Source organism: Chamaea fasciata, unplaced genomic scaffold (assembly GCF_029207755.1).
Source record: "Chamaea fasciata isolate MVZ Bird 193981 ecotype frontalis unplaced genomic scaffold, bChaFas1.0.hap1 SCAF_16, whole genome shotgun sequence".
Lineage (NCBI taxonomy): Eukaryota > Metazoa > Chordata > Aves > Passeriformes > Sylviidae > Chamaea > Chamaea fasciata.
Genome location: NW_027094101.1, coordinates 12,659,144 through 12,672,849, shown reverse-complemented (window position 1 = coordinate 12,672,849; position 13,706 = coordinate 12,659,144). Strand labels below are relative to the sequence as shown.

General features: G+C 42.5%; 1 protein-coding gene across 16 annotated transcripts in view; it reads left to right on the top strand.

The window, feature by feature from the left end:
* The window catches only part of RBFOX1 (RNA binding fox-1 homolog 1), a 1,151,565-nt gene that overhangs the window by 528,612 nt on the left and 609,247 nt on the right, over window positions 1–13,706 (top strand). The window lies entirely within an intron of this gene.

Below are 13,706 nucleotides of genomic sequence, written 5' to 3'. Positions count from 1 at the left end.
TTTGCCATTTATCTGAATGTATCATTACTGACAGTGCTTTTTCGTTAACATTTTGTTATCCTTATTCATGTCATTGTTATAATGTCCTCTCAGATACCTGCAAATTAAACTGACTTGTACTCAATGCTGATCCTTCCTGCCCACCCCTGCACCTCCTTCTTTGGAATTAATTTGTGCAACATTTGATTTTTAAGATCTCTGGGAGCATCTCCAACATAGTCAGAGGAAAGTGCTGTTCAAGTAATTGGGGAACAGCTTTGGCTTTCTTGCCAGTGAAGGCTCGTCCATGCTTTATTTGTCAGGAAGACACAATATTAGCATTTCAACTCAAAATTCAAAAAGTTGGTTTTAGCTACAAATAAAAGTGAATAGAAAGAGAATTTTTAGCAATCCAGCGATGTTTCAGACTTTGACTCAAAATCAAGAGAGCTCCACATCACCATGGATATGATAATATCTTTAGCTAATCGTGGAGACTCTTTTTTTTAAACTCTTATGAAAAATTATTGAAGGAGACACAATTTTGGTGAAGATTCGATTGTAATCTGAAAATAACGTGATTAAACCTAAGTTGAGTCAAACAGATTCTGATTTTTTAAAAATCATATATCTGTTTTCTGAATCTTCAAAACCAGGACTTGATTATCTCATTTTGTGATTGTTTTCTCTTGTTCAAGTTACTGCTGCATGCAGAGATTTTAAAGGGCTATAGGACAGAAGGTTTTTTGGTACTAGTGAATATCAAAGAATTTGTTAGAGAAAATGTCATCATCTCCATTCTCTATAGCAAAACCCCAGAAATTCTGTGCAAAGAGATGAAGTTAAAATAGTTCAAATTACCTTGATTTATTTTAAGGATAGTTAAGTACAAATTGTTTGTTTGTTTGGGTTTATTTGTTATAGTTTCCTTTGGTTTTTTGTGGGTTTTTTTGTTTGTTTGTTTTTGTTTTGTTTTGTTTTACTAGACCAATTTCTCTAATAAACTATATTGAGATCTGAAAAGGAAAAGGTTATGTTTGCAGGTTTCCCATCACTGGAGTAATTTTTCTGAAATTTCAGTGAAGATGGGGAGAAAAATCCAGCAATTTAAATCAGACAATATGTATAAATTCATAGAAATGCTTGGTTTTAGAAATCCATCCAACCCTCAGCACTGACTTAATTTTAGTTCTCAGAACTGTTCTGCTTTAATCCCTTTCCAGCCACAAATTAAACTGAAGGAAATATTTACAGTGCATCTACTGCATTCCAAGGGAATGGTCCACACTTCCTGGCCTGACTGGTGACTTTTGTGTTTTTTACCTCATGAGGAGGTTGAAGTGAGTGAACACAAATGTGATTTCAGAAGGTTATGCCTGGTGTCAGCGGTGCTCATTTCAGTCTCTGCAGCAAAGGAACTGGAGGGCTTCCAGTTTATTCTCTTTTTAGTATAGGAGCCGTCATCTTTGAGCCTGTTCAGCAAATTCAGGAGACAGCAGGATCAAACAGGATCTCCCTTGCTCAAAACATTGTAGAATATCCTATATACACATACGTGGTTCTGCCTTTTTGGCCATGTTTGAATATTGGGAATAAAGGAGGTAAAGAAGCTGCAGCTTCTCAGATTTTAGATCTTTGCCTGTTTAGTATTGTGTGGGGATTTTCACCTGGGTTTCTGGTAGGAAGACAGTAGTGTTTGATTGCCTGGACACCTTTAGTTTGAAGGGTTCCCTTTAACAAGACATAATTTGTGACATCAGGTTTTGGTTGCTTCGTTGAATACAGTTTATTCTTCTAGAGGTTTATATTTAATTAGTAATGTACTAATTGATACACCAGACAAGTTCAGTGAAATCAAGGACACAGCAACCTCCCCAAGGTTTTGCCAGCCATCTAATTTATATGAATTTCCCCTAAGTCATGACAGTGATGCTTTAATCCATTAAAAGCCACATGGAAAATCAGAGACAGGGCCCATTTCTGTTTCCGAGCGGTGAAGTGTAAAACCTTCAAATGGCAGCGTTGAATTCTGTGCCAGCCCTGTGCCCTGGTGTGGGGATGGGGAGTGTGGCTCGGTGCTCTCCTTGTTGGTGCCAAGGTGCTGAGGAGAGGTTCAGCTGGCCCTGCTCAGGCTCTCTGCTGTGCAGAGGCGTGAGCACACGGCCTCTGCTGGAAAGTCTTGAAAAGGATGAATCAGTGACTGGTTGCAGCTGTTTATTTCCTGGTGGGGATAAGGCGTTCATCATTTCCACGTCTGTCTCTTCATCTCTAGAGATTAGACTCCATACCAAGGGGAGCAGGAGTTTTGGAGGTTGATTTGGAGTAGCAGAGATCAAAGTCAGGTGAAGATTTGTCGCAATAGGACATGAAATAAAGATGCTTATCATCAGGAGGCAGTAGAAATCAGAAGGTTTTATTTACAATTTATTCAGCCCTTTTATAACACACTGTGCTAAGAAGACACGTTATTGGTCCTTAGGATTGACACTTCTCCCATTGGCTAAGGAACAGAAATAGCAAACACCACCTGTTGTTATAGGAAAGGAATATTGTTTACACAGGTTGTTTTGGGAAAAAGAAAACTGTTGAAAAGTTTCCCTTGGGAAGAGCTCAGCAATTCTCAGGCTCAGAAAATACCGAGCCCACAAAGATTGTTAAAGAGCTGTCTCTGTGCTCCCTGTGACAAAGGTGAGGTCTCTGCAGGGGTGTCACCACACCCTTACAGTCTCTGTGCCTTCTTCTGAACTTCTCAAAAGGACAAAATCTTGTCCTCCACTTTGTCTCTGGGCAGGATCTGTGACCCCTCTGACAGCAATCTGGAAGCTGAAGGACACCACCTAAGGAATGTAAGGGACAGAGTTAGAGAAGTCCATCTCTGCCACAGCTGGCCACCAAGGGAGGTGCTGAAAAGCAGGGACACGTCTGCTGAAATGTCAGCAAACCTGGGATTTAGCTTTGTGGTTTGTTTTTAAGGACAGTCTTTATTAACTCAGTCCATTACCAAAATGGGAATAGCAGTAGTTGTCTCTGTTTGTAGCAGGAAGGACTTTTCATAAAAGTTTATCTTCCCTGAGCAAACAAATTTTAATCTGTGGGTTCCATCATCTTCTGCTTTTTAATAGTATTGCTCTTTTAATATCACTTCTTTTCTAACAAGATCATACCCTGCTCCCTTAGGCCATGTTAAAAAGGTCAGTCACTGAGTGGTATTTTAATTTAAATAAAGAGTGAAAGACAGAGTGTTTTTGCTAGAATACTAAAAGATCACCTATTTAAATCTTCCTTTTAATGTCTGTTTAACTATCTTTCTTTGAGGCTTTTTCTATGACCTTCAACGTAATTTAAACTTAATTTTTAATTCATTATTCATGCCATTAAATACTGAAACCCGTTTCTTGCTGTAGTTTATTTCTCTATTAAATGCCTGTGTTCTAGTGGTTTTGTTTGGTTCGGTAATGAATTCTGATGCACTGGCATTTTAAAACGCAGTAGGGAAGAATGCTTATTTTGAGAGGTAAAAAAACCTCAATGTGTAAACCTTGTATTACATCAACAACATCACTTGAGGTGAAATCAGGGGGCGGGGGAAGGACAGGTTGAACTTGGGGCCTCTTACCTCGATAAATTGTGTGTAAATGCCACTGTCCTGTGCTGCCCTGCGAGGGCTGGGGATGGGCTGCTCCCAGTGTCCCCAGTCTCTGAGGAGCTGCAGCTGCACACAGCAAGAACTGTGGCAGCTCCACTGGCACCCTGACACCTGCTCTCCATCATTGTTTTGGCTTCTCCCACTTTTTTCTCCACTTGGTAATTGAGTTTCATGGCTTGGTGCAGGAGATGGCATGAACTGCAGATAGTTCTGTTATTATAGATTAGCCATAGTGATACTGGGGTTTGTAGAGACCTGATATGCTGCAGGAAAGCACCCAGAACTAATATCACCGAATAAAGGAAATAAATTAAGCCCTTAAAATGATGTATTTTCATTGCCAGGGAGCAGTTTTTCCACCCCTCCTAAAGCTGATATCTCATTTGCTGTACCCAAGTGAGAGCTGCACCCTTGCACAGCACTGTGAAGAAGATACATAGATTCTCATCACTGCAGAACACTGGCACAGTTATTTTTTTGTTGTCTGTCCGCATTCAGGTACTTTAGTAATATAAACTATTTCTGTATCTTTCCTCACTTGATTCAATGACCTAAAGCATGACACATTCACAAGCAGTTGGACAAATGAGGAAAAAATTCCAGTGTTCTGTTACTGTTGCTTCCCAGAATTTCTGTCTGACAGTCATTAGCAGTGCAAGTTAATTGCAGAGACTTTTGAAGAGGGCACATGGCACTGTGAAGGAAAAAAAGGCACCGGAGAAAACAGGGTTAGGTTGGAAGAGTGAAGTAGCAGTGCTGTAACATTTTACAGTGCTCCTTCGGGGCTCCTTAAAGCAGGGGAGACACAGCAAGCATTTCCCAAAAGCACAAAGTTTCCCTAAATTTGGGACAGTTCTGTAGGTGGCAGGTGTAGGGATGCCACATGACCCTGGGGCTTTGTCAGCACTGTCACAGTGACCTGCAAACCTGCTGGGGACCCCTGCATGGCCCTGAGCCAGGGGTGACACTGTGGCTCTGGATGTCCCTGCATGTCCCTGAGCCAGGGATGACGTTTCTCTGAGCCAGGGATGACTTGTCCCTGAGCCAGGGGTGACTTGTCCCTGAGCCCAGGGTGACACTGGGGCTCTGTGTCTGGCTCTGTGGGGCCACAGCAGCCACTGCTGAGTCAGCAGTGTGTGACATCCCTGCCTTGTCCCCGTCCTGGAGCACAGCCAGGAAATCCACTCTCTGCCCAGGGCAGCTCCCAGTGCTGGGGCAGCCACAGGCCCTGCCTGAGGTGTTTGATGAAAGAATTTCAGCTCAGCACTGCTGGTGTTTTCCTGTGCCTAAGCTCCCCTCCCAGCCAGCCCAGTGGGCACTCTCAGCCTTTCCCAATAATCCTGGGAGCAGGACTCCTCGTCCTGACTCCCAGCGGTGTCCAGGGAGCCCCTGAGCTGGTGTCCCCTGTGCCATCCCCGGGCTGCCAGGGCAGATGGATGGGCTCCACAGCTGTCTGCACTTAATGGAATCCATAGATTCTGTCACCCCGGGAGACCTCCCTGGGAAATTACCTCCCCTCTCCTTGCTCTTTGAGAAGAGTTATTGTGTGCGAGCTAAACTGGGATTAGGTGCTTTTATCCACAAGATGTATCTATATATATCTCTTCATTTTTTCCCCCTATTTTTTTTTAATCCTCTCCTTGCTTTCCCACCTCCCCTTTCAACATCTTGAAGGAAGGAGACAATTTGTGACAAGGTTAAATTTCTGTGCTGCTCATTGAAACACTACACTGGGGCAGAATTTGAACAGCATTAGTGAAATACCAGCCTTCTACTGTGCCATTCTCGATTCTGGTTTGAAAAATACAATAATGGATAGAATAATCTTCTAATTCTATCTTACAGCAGATGGAATGTGTGTCTAGGACCATATGGCTGCTGATTTGGGCTCTTTGGGGTATCCTGTTGCTTTTACCATATATGTTGTTGCTTTGGAACTCGCTGGTGTGATGTTGAAGCACATACATTTCAATTCTTCATGAATTCTTAATTAAAAACACTTTAACTGTGAAATATAGCCAGATCTAGGGCTGCCTGAGTTTTCTGTCAAGCTTTATATGAAATGTATGCAGAGAACCACTTTATTGGGTGTGTAGACAGAAGATAAAAAAGGAGCCTTATTCTTATGTGTATTTTGAGTTTATTTTAGTGTCATCAATGTAAAAATAATTCTGTTAATTTTGCTAAATGATACTGTACATGTGCTTTTCTCAGTTTACACAAAAGTGGTATTTGTGGAAAGCTTAAGATAAAAATTATCTTTCAGTTTGTCAGAGAAATGAGTCTCCTGTTTCCCTTCCAAAAAAACCCAAGATGGATAATCTGGAGCTTGTGAAGGAGCCCATATTAAATTAATTCCTAAAAAAAGAAATTTTGTGTATTGATGAGCTGAGCTCTTATTAAAAAAAAAATGTGATTATGTTAAGACAGCATTGTTGTCTTTACAAGATGCAGGAGTTTCTTTGATGAATGACCTCTCCTGGGATTCTCAGCAGAGAATTTGGGAGCTGCAGTAATTTTGCACCCCATTGCTGGTGCTCTGATTTGTGTCATTGTCCTTGACAGGCCAGCTCTGCTGGGGCACAGCCCTGACCTTTCTGTAGAACAGTTCTGTCACCTGTTGGGGCGCTGCAGCAGAGCAGGCTTCACTCTGCTGCCCGGAGTTCGTGCTCGCGGGGCTGAGGGACAGATTTGGGATTTTCCTGCACAGCTGTGCCCTGCACCACGTGCAGTTAGAACCACAGCTCTGGGTGAGCTCAGCTCCAGCACAGAGAACCAGCAGCCCCAGGGTGTGCAGGGTGACCCCAAACCTCCCTGTCTGATCCCAAACCCCACTGTGTACCCCCAAACCTCACTGAGTGTCCCCAAACCTCCCTGTCTGATCCCAAACCCCACTGTGTACCCCCAAACCTCACTGAGTGTCCCCAAACCTCCCTGTGTGTCCCAAACCCCACTGTGTACCCCCAAACCTCACTGAGTGTCCCCAAACCTCCCTGTGTGTCCCAAACCCCACTGTGTACCCCCAAACCTCACTGAGTGTCCCCAAACCTCCCTGTGTGTCCCAAACCTCACTGAGTGACCCCAAACCTCCCTGTCTGATCCCAAACCCCACTGTGTACCCCCAAACCTCACTGAGTGTCCCCAAACCTCCCTGTGTGTCCCAAACCTCACTGAGTGTCCCCAAACCTCCCTGTCTGATCCCAAACCCCACTGTGTACCCCCAAACCTCACTGAGTGACCCCAAACCTCCCCGTGTGCCCCAAACCTCCCTGTGTGCCCCCAAACCTCAGTGTGCCTCCAAACCCCACTGTGACCCCAAACCTCCCCGTGTGCCCCCAAACCTCTCTGTGTGATCCCAAACCTCACTGAGTGACCCTAAACCCCACTGATTTTGTGTGGTTTGTACGATCTACTCAAACCAGAGGTGCAGAATTTTTCTGAATAATACAATTCCTGCTTTAGTCTAGATTTATTTTAATTTTCATTGTGGTAATGCTGTTTGAAAATAACAGTCTTTTGAGTGACTTCTGTCAAATTTAAAAATCAGTAATTTAAACAAAAGCAAAACACCTTTTAAAAAGATAAACCCGCTTAGAAGTGTGTGGCACACTGCACACAGAAGCCTTAGGCCCATCAGCTTCAGCATTTGTCCAACATGAACAAATTTTTTTTTTCCAGCATGAGACTGTCTTTAACTGAGATGGAAAGTCAATATAATTCTTTTTTGCCTCTAAATGCTTTATTAAAAGTATACATTTCGTGTGAGCCTTTGCACCTACAGAGGCTCTCCTCCCCCAGATGAATTGAAATGGTCCACACATGGATGTAGAAGCTATTATTTTCCCAGCAGGATGTTAAACTGCTCATCAGCTCTTGCAGGGCCAAAACACTCATGAAAACCACACAGGTGAAGGAGCTGCAGCTCTAATAGCCACGGGTCAGCACTTCATCTCCAGCCAGGAAATCTTCCCCCCTTCAAAGCAGCTCTGCTCTCAAGACCTGGACTCTTTATGCTGCAGAGAAACTGTTTTACTGGGGGGCTGGAAATCATCAGAAAAGGCTCAACATTTTTGCTGAAGCAGACACAGACTCTGCCTGTGTCACAGACCTGCTCTCTAGGCAGGATCTGGCTGCTGCTGTCATTTTCTTGCCTTATTGTGCTGGGTGTTGCCAATTAAGACATTTTAGACACCCACCCCCGACACCTCCCGCTCTGACTTGGACCCCATTGGTGTGATTTGAAAGGCAGAAAGAGGAAATCAGACCTATCAACATTGAAATACATTTCTCAGTGTCGAGGAGGGTTTGGTGAACTGGTTAACCCACTTGTGCCAGGAGTTACCCAGAATTGTAGATTACACTGAGAAAACCCAATAATATTTCTTCTTTCTATTTTTAGGTGTGGGGTTTTATTTTTGGTGGGGTTTGTTTGTTTGTTTGTTTTTGTGGGGTTTTGTTTGTTTTTCCTCAAATGTACAAACATGTAACAATGCCTATTATGAAAACTGCAGTGATGGTGATTTTAAACTGGTAGGATTGAAGAAAATGATAAGTGGACCAGAGTAACCCCAAAGAAATAGCACTGAGTGTTTGGACAGGGACTTTTCATGAGGCCAGGTGCTGATAGGACAAAGGGGAGTGGCCTGAAACTGAAGGAGGTTTAGGTTGGATATTGGGAAGGAATTGTTCCCTGTGAGGGTGGGCAGCCCCTGGCACAGGGTGCCCGGAGAAGCTGTGGCTGCCCCTGGATCCCTGGAAGTGCCCAAGGCCAGGCTGGATGGGGCTTGGAGCAGCCTGGGATGATGGAAGATGTCCCTGCCCAGGGCAGGGAGATGGAACAAGATGAGTTTTAAGGTCCTTTTTGACCCAAGCCATTCTATGGTGAATATGTTGCATGTAGCACTTCCATAATCTGTATTATGCAATATTTCCACACCCTGTGAAGCTGAGCTCTGAAAATCCAGGTTAGCCTTTGTACTCATGAAACAACTTTGCCGTGGTTTGTGTTCACCCCTTCTTGCTGACTTGGATTTTCTGCACCTTGCTATTTGTTCCTCTTTGTTTGCAGTAATGGCTGTCAAGTGATTTGCCATCCTCCCAGCTGGCTGTGCTGCCTGCAACTCCCATGGAGGGTGCATGCTTTCCTAGAACTTCTCTTTGCATGCTGTAGTAGCTGTCAGCTTTAAAATTTCTATTTTATTTCTATTTAAATATTTCTATTCATGGGGGGCCCAACATAAATGAGAAATCTCCATAAACCCCCTCTTCTCCAGATTATAAAGCAGTAACTGATGCTGTTTAGGACAAGATTTCTCTTGCATGTGGCTTATTTCAGACTTAAATACCTTCAATGACTTTTTTTTTTTTTTTTTCAGTGTCTGCATCTATCCACTTCTGAACATATTTGACTAGATATGCCAAGTTCTATGTTTTTCTGGGAATACAAGATGCCCTATGCTATTAATCTTTTTACAGCAATGATTGACTCAAATGGTTTGTGGGAAAAGGAAGAAAAACATATTTAGCAAAGATCTCTGGTAGAGTTAATTTGTCTCCCTGTGGCTCTGAGATGTGCAATTCAGATTTCTGCATGCATCCTTGTCAATGTATTGATGAAGGCCTGTGGGAATACAGCAGTTTTAAACAATATTTTAAAGCAGAAATTCAAGACTACTTTTTATGGATGATACTCTTTTTGTTCTCAGCAACTGTAAAATACAGCAAAACTGAAGAATATTTTATTTACTTTCTTAAACAATAGATCAATTTTCAGGGTGATCATTAAAATGGGAACTAGTAAATGATGAAAGGCTTTCTTTAATGGAAAGTAAAAATGTCATGACATCACCAGAATATATTGGAGCCCAGGAAGCAGAGCAGCTCTTGCCCAGAATGCTGATGAGCTGTGCTGCTCCGGCTTTCTCCTGCAGGACGGAAGGATGTATTTTCTCCTTCTGTTGTACGTTGTTATATATTTATACACAAAAGTGTACAATGCAGAAGAAGTTATTTCATCAGTGATGTCCAAGAACTGCACACCAGGCTGGGAGCAGCTGAAATTTGTTCATTAAAAGTTCACGGTCTGTTGACCTTTTCTCGTTCAAGCCTTGTATTGAGTCCATTCCTTATCTCTGCTGTGCATGGCAGATTGTTTAGCATATTTCTTGTGTAGAGAGTGACTTTGAGTGCCACAAGGACCTCACTTGGCACTTTGCAGGCATAAGCAGAATGTGTTTGAAAATGTTGCTGTGCTCTCTAGTGGATAATTTAGTTATAAGTGTCTAAGAAATTAGTATCAACAACAGTTACCAATTTATATTTCACTTAACTGAAAGACCTGTAGTAAGACCTTCAGCAGAAGGGCTGGGCTGAAGTGCGGGGCTGTGTCTGCAGGGAGAAGCTCGCAGGTTTTACTGCACACATTTCCTTCCTGATATGTTTAGGCAGAGCCCACATCCTATAGAAGTTTTTGTAAAGACTGATTTTCCATGGTGCAGGCAGCAAGAGAACTTTGTTTGACAGCCTTTCAGATTATGAGAGATGAGCTTATCCCACATCTTGTTCCTGCCAGCAGCCCTTGGCTGGCCCCTGGAGCACCCAGCTCTCAGTGCTTGGGACACACCTGACCCCTCATCTCCTGGGATTCCACAACAGGAGCAGTGTTTGCCTGCTCCTCACCCGTGCTGGTGCTCCTGGTGCTTTGGCTCCTTTTGGGATTAGTCAGTGAGCTTGTAGTTGGCCTTCCTATCTCCATTCTTATTTTCTTTAGTCTGTTCAGGTCTTTGTCTGGTCTGTGTTCTTCAGTCTTTGGGCAATTATTTTCCAACCCTACTCTTTGCAGCCCAACAACCATCTCTGGTGGCATCCTGCAGAGCTCTCAGATAGTTCAGTGATGATTTACACTGTGGCTTGGGCTGTCATTCCAATTGTCCTCTCCTTTCCTTGGCCTGTCAGTCATTCTGCATTCAAGGCCTGCCATTCCTGCTCGTCTGAGTCATTTCCAGCTGCATTAAATTTATTGAGGTTATTATTATTTGAAGATTTATATGGTAGAATTGGCAGAAATGAAAATGTCTTTCCTGGGAAAACTTGACTTCCAGTGCTCCACGTGGTAGATTGGCTTCTTTGATATGGGCCCAGAACTGTGTACAAAGATGCCTGGAATGGTGAATCCTTGTTCTAATGACCAAATCATGGGAGCAGCAGATTTGAATCAGATGACATCCTGTCCCATTTTGCAAGAAAAATAACGTGGTTTGATTCTTCATTGAACTTCTGTTGTCAGTTTCACTAATGAAAAGCTGTGCAAACTTCTCCTCTTGTTTCAATGGATTTTTCACATAGAAATCCTAAAATCTGCTTGCAGTTGTAGCTGTCTGCATTTCTGCCTCTGTGTGCAGGTGGAGGGGCAGTAGTTCAGCTGTTACTGAGCTGTGCCCGGGCAAATGATTCCATATCCCCTTGGATATGGTAAAACTTACCCCATGTTGTGTAATTTTATTGGTCTTGATCAGTGCGTGGTATAAGACTCATCCGGAGAATTAAATCTTGCTGTATTCTCAACAGCTCTCCAAGTCTGGATCTGCAGCAGATTTAGACTCTTTTCAAAGTCTTGGATGGAAAGATGTCTCCCTTCATCCACATGCCAGCCTCTTACCGTTCCAGCTGATTCAGTTCTGACTGTTCAGGTATCTTTTTTTGGTCTTCTGTTTGCAAATATGCAAACAAATTGAATAGGAAATAGCAACGAGAATATAGGAAGAAGTTTTCCTTTTGGTGGTGTTTTCCTTCTCCTTGGTTTTGGCATTTAGATAAGATTTAATTTAGTTTCAGGTTTCATGCCAGATTTCAAGGTAACGATGAGTTTTAATTTTACATTTGTTGTTCCATGCTCTCATAATAACAGTATGAATTCTACAATTTCAATAAATATTGCATAACTCCACATGTTAGAAAACACAGTTTATTTGCTTGGGGTGATGTGTAGTTATAAAAATGTAAACAAATACGGAATTTTGTGTTCTCTTGAAATATTGGTAAGTTCTAAGGATGTAGATGGAGCAGCCATTTAAAAGTCTTAGGAGGGCTGTGTTGGGAAATCTGCAGAGCAGATGTGACACTTGGAAGGCATTTGTGGCATGAGGAGCAGCTGAAGTCACTGTGTGAAGTTGGCATGAAATAATAAAACTGCCAGAGCAGAGGTGATGTGATGGTCACTCATTTCTCTAGGTGTGGAAGTTAATAAAAATAGGAGAATCTTTAAGTGATGTTCCAAAAATCATCCTGCTCTGACTTTGAGTTCAATTAGTGAAATCACTCACACCCCACAGCTCTTTGAATAATACAAAAAAGACTTCATGATGTGTGAGAATTCACAAGAATGCAGGAAATTTTCTTTTCTATTGTAAATTGAGCCTTACTCTTTCCACTTTATTAAAAGGTGATGGCACTTTATTGTCACAGCCCTGGCAGTCAGAGCCTTCCAGCCTGTTGTAAACAACTGCTCTGAACAACTTCTCTACAAAATATTCCTGACCATTGTTCCTGGCGCTACAATTCAAAAACATCTCTGGTCCTTTAATGTTTTCTAAATAATCACAATCACGTTGTACTTGCTCATCTGTTAAGATTATTAAATATAAGTAGGTACAAATATATAAATAACGTTTACTGAGTGCAGCAGACTTTCAGCTGAGCATCACTGAGGCTTGGAGGCTAATTTGGATCACTTGTTTTGGAATAATGGTGAATTGAATTTCTTTTAAAAGTCTCAGCAAATGTATTAGTTTGGGAACGTTTCTGTGATGTTTACGCCGAGAAATATAAAAATAAAGATATATCACAAATACATATATCTAAAAAGATAACCTCCTAAATATTTTAGTTCTTTCTTTTGAACTTTCCACTAGAATGAGATATGACATACTGAAGCTTTGAGTAATATTTTTATTGCAGTGCAGTAAAAAGTTGACTTGCAGTTTTATTATTACTGTAATTTTCTTTCAAATTTTTATATCGACAAATTAATTATTTTTTCAGTTGAAGTAAGTGTGGAATCTGTTGCCTTGCCTGGTGTCTTGAACTTTCCCTGTTTTCCTTACGTGTTGTTCACACATTCACATAGAGTGTTAATGTTGTTTTGTTTCCAGGTAAAATTATCACTTGCTAGTGGTCTACAGCCTTTCAGTTTATCTTCTGAATGGGAGGATTGAGGGTTTTCCTAAAGAGAAGAGAGGGCAGCAATGGTCGTGAAATTCTGGGAACCTCAGAACATACTGGGAGCGCTGACATTTGATAGGAACTATAATTCTGAGATCAGGAGGGGAAACGCAATGATACTGGAATGGAATAGCAGTGCTGACCTTTCGTGTGCTTTCAGAAGGATGCCTGGTCTCTGGAAAAGCATGTTTGGTGGAAGATGGTGTTTGGAGCAGAGATGTGGCCATAATATTATGGTCAAAGTGGAATTCCTTGTTTCCTCCTTTGGAATCTTGAGTTCCCTTCAGTGCCAGCTCTAACTCTGTGTGCTGTCTTGTGTCCTTATTCCAGAATCAGGCTGAAGAGCTCCCAGTGTACAAATGATGAGCTTTCATTTTCTGCCTCTGGGAGTGGCCTCCAAGGCCCAGCTTGTCCCTGAGAAACCCGAGCTTGCATTTCTGCCCCAGCCCCACCTTGGTGTGCCCCGGCATCAGTCCTGGGAGGAGCTCCAGTGCTTGCCAACACTCACCTGCCCAGCCTCCTTCCCCTTGTGCCAGCTCTGGGTCCAGGAGAGACTGGCAGCCCTCAGAATTTCTGATCTGTTTTTCCATGCTGTCTGCATTTGGAGAGATTCATGCTGATACTGATTCCCTGGGGCCACGTTTCTGGCACCCACCTTCCAAGTTCTGTCTAGATGGAATTGCTGCAGACAACCAGGTATGAGTGCCAAAAAAATCACCTTGTAGTCATAGAAATTATCCATAATTCAGTTATTCCTGAGTTTCTTTGCACCCCATCCCTTTGAGCCACCATAAAATGCCCACTATACCCAGGCACAGGGAGTTATGAAGCAGCAGAATACACAGTGTCCTATTCCTGGTTT